The sequence below is a fragment of the Triticum aestivum genome, chromosome 7D (genome assembly GCF_018294505.1).
Source record: "Triticum aestivum cultivar Chinese Spring chromosome 7D, IWGSC CS RefSeq v2.1, whole genome shotgun sequence".
Taxonomy (NCBI): domain Eukaryota; kingdom Viridiplantae; phylum Streptophyta; class Magnoliopsida; order Poales; family Poaceae; genus Triticum; species Triticum aestivum.
In genome coordinates, this window is record NC_057814.1 from 109,983,190 (window position 1) to 109,986,755 (window position 3,566).

The following is a 3,566-nucleotide window of genomic DNA, read 5'->3' on the forward strand; positions in this document are numbered from 1 at the left end:
CTGCAGCCACCGCTCACGCTGGAGCAGTCGCCATAGGGGCAGCCGGAGTTGCCGCATGAGGCGTAGGCTTTGGATGAGGCGCCGCCGCGGTCTTCTTCATCTTCTTCTTGGCGTTTGCCTCGGTGGGCGCTGACGCCGTCGCCATCAGCTTTCGAGATTGTTTGCCTCCGGTAGGTGCGTCGGGAGGGCGGCTTACCATTGCCGGAGACGCGGTGGCCATCCCAGACACCATTGCCGCGGTTGGAGGCAGAGCTTGGACCCGTTGGTTCTTTCCATCCCCAACCTTTTTTCGGCACCAGCGGTGAAAAGCCAGCGCCGATGGCCGATGGGGTGAGCAGGGGGCTTGGCTATCCATTCCGGCCAGCTCGGAGGTCATCGGTGGCGGCGGCGGCAGGAGGCAGTGTGGCGCGGGAGGGCGAGAGGGAGTTTTACTCGGCCGCCGCACGATGGAGTATATTTAGGGAAATCTTGGGGCGAATAGGGAGTTGGACTAAATTTTTTTACCCTGTTAACGTTTTTAGGGGATCGGCTAGGTCCGTCGTAAGGGAGTAAACCAAAAAATTTACTCCCTTATGGCCGTATTGGAGATCGGTTAGAAATGCCGTTAGGAGCTAATTAAGAGGTCGCTGTTCGCGGCAAGGATTTTCACTGACTCACAAAGCCGGTGAGCCGATGGTGCGTTCTCAGTTTCTGGGATTAGGGAGGGCCCTGTCTTCTTACGGTGGTGGCGGTGGGCAGCGGGCATCGGTTGCTTTACAGAAAAGCTCTCCAAGGACTTGATTGTATTTTCTTCTTTTTGCGGGAACTTCTTTTTAGTTGTATTGGGACACCTGTACTCTCGCGGGTTCTCACATAGTTTCTGCATGTATGCCACATTTGGCCTCGTTTGTTTTTAAGGAACATGCAGTAAAATTCCCAAAACAAAAATACAACATGCATGTGAAAAACATGCCTATTGTATATCTATCTTTTATTCAACTGATATGGCTCCTGAGCCTGCCTCTAAATCCCTCAAGTCGAGCTCAAACTTGATATCCGGTGTTGTTTCATGGCAATCCTGCTAGCTTCAAGTGTTGAACAGAGCATGTCCGGCCAGGGTGCCATAACATCATGCAAAATTGTCCATACTTTCATCAGTTTTGCTAGAACTCATCTAAATGAGATATAGTTTGGTTTCATTCACCTTTTATAGCCATTGGATGTGATGTTATAAGATGCGTGTGTGCTGACGTGGGTTGTACCTGTTTTTGTTTTCAAGGTGAATGAGACCAAATTATATCTCATCTAAATGAGTTCTAGGCACTCCCTACTTTCATCACGTAGGATGGCAGATTGATCCTTCCGGCGGGTGGCATGACGGATTGCCCATTCTACCGTGGCTACAGCTTGGGTTGGCACGTTATGCCAACCTGCATGATGGCATGCTCCTTGTAGCTTTATCACCAAAGATAGGAAACTAGATCATGTTCGCTCAAAGCGAGAGAGTGGCATTGCCACACATGGCTATCTTAGGATGAGAAATCATACTTCTTAGATGGCTGCTACATTTCCCAGTGCCTTCCAGTCCTACTACTGCTTGGATTTGCGCACTACTACAGCTAGACTTGCCGTTCATTTGCTAAGCTCCACACTAAGTGTCGCTTCCTCCTCTTATATAATCTTTTTTTCTTGAATTTTCACCGGGGGAAAGTTTTCCCCACCTGAATTTTCATATATGGGGGCCAAAATGCCCAAGTAAACAGCATGCACAAGTACATTTTGTATGGGGGAAGAGCAAGAGAGGGAGCGAGTGAGTGGGGGGGAGGGGGGAGCAAGGCTACATGCATCAGGCAGCTCGAGGATTTGCCAGGCAGTCCAGCCACGCATCAGACGCCTGCTTCAGAGCAACAGGCAGACGCACCTGCCAAAGCACGGCGTCTTCCCTACATAAGTGCAGTAGTCGGGGGAGCGACGGGGGCAATCCCTAGAAGACCATCGCGTTGCGGTGCTTCCAAAGTTGCCAACAGCAAAGGAGGAGGAAGGTCGAGCCCATCCGCGCCGGCACCGAGCTAGGGGGGGACATAGTGTGCAGCAGCTCAACGGACGAGACCGCCGAGGCGACTCCCACCGTAGACCAGAAGCGCTGAGCAAAGGGGCAGCCGAAGATGAGATGCTCCGCCGTCTCCATGGGTGCCGAACAGATGGGGCAGCCAGCCCCAGCCGCCTCCACAATGTGCTTCCGCAGGAGAATGTCTCTCGTCTGGATCCGAGCCTGGACCAAGAGCCAGGCGAAGAAGCGGACTCGACTTGGAGCGTAGTTCTTCTAGACAAAGTCGGCGTACGGCGCAAGCACCCCACCAAAGTGGCAAAGTCGGTAGAGGCCAGCAGAGGAGAGCCCGGCACCCTTGGCACACCTAGGCGGAGGGTCCGAACATCCGGCTCCACTGTGAGGACCAGCGCCCGGACGATTCGGAGGAGCACCTCGCACTCCCGGGTGCCCGCATGGTTCAGGCGGGGGACGAGGACCCCTGCTAGCCCGTGCTGAATGACGTGAGCAACCGAGACCGCAGGCATGGTAGTGTGGGAGAAGAGAGAGCTCATCTGGACGGAGAGGGCACCGCCGGGCAACCAAGAATCCAGCCAGAACGCCGTAGTGCGCCCGTCACCGACGGAGACACTGGCGACCGCCCTGTACACGGGCATAAGCTTGGCCAGGGAAGCCCAGTGCGGTCCGAGGAGCGAAACCGCCGCTGCCGAGGTCAGCAGCGAGCGTCCCAGCTCACCCCAGACCCAGCGAGCCCACGGCGCATCCTGGCGCGAGTGTAGACGGTGAAGGAGCTTCAGCAGGACGCACCGGTTCTGGACCGTGAGGGCGCGTACCCCCAACCCCCCCTCTCCCTTGGGACGGACGACGCGATCCCAGGCCATGAGACACTGGGCCCCCGAGGACAGAGGGCGGGACCTCCATCGCAGACATGTCATACGTGGGGAGAGCGTCCAGCACGGCGTTGAGCAGTACCAGGCGCCCCCCCGAAGGACAGAAGCTGAGCGCGCCAGCCGGAGAGGTAGCGCTCAGCTTTGACAATGAGCGGGAGGAAATCATCCATGGAAAGCTTGCGGTTGGAGAGCGGCAGGCCGAGGTAGATTTGAGGGAGGCTCCCAACGCAGCAGCCCAACACATGGACCATCTCGCGAAGATCATCCTCGGGGACATGAACGGGCGCGACGTTGCTTTTGTGGAAGTTGATGACAAGCCCCGTCGCCGCCGCGAAATCGTCCAGGATGCCCTTGAGGCGCCGAACCGCGTCCAGCTCCGCACGCATGATGACGATGGTGTCATCAGCGTACTAAAGGACAAACGGGGGCGCATCGTCAAACAGAGGGTGACGCATCCCACCATCTCTCTTGACCATCTGTTGGAGCACATCCACGACGAGCAGGAACAGGTAGGGGGAGAGGGGGTCCCCCTGCCGCAATCCCTTCTTGCATTTGATCCATCGCCCGGGTACGCTGTCAGTGTCAAAACCGGCGGATCTCGGGTAGGGGGTCCCGAATTGTGCGTCTAGGATCGACGGTAACAAGAGACG

At 56.3% G+C, this 3,566-nt stretch overlaps 1 pseudogene; it reads right to left on the bottom strand.

Moving 5' to 3' along the window:
- Positions 1 to 1,825: 1,825 nt before the first annotated feature.
- LOC123170920 (uncharacterized) lies at positions 1,826 to 2,961 on the bottom strand (annotated as a pseudogene).
- Positions 2,962 to 3,566: the final 605 nt, after the last annotated feature.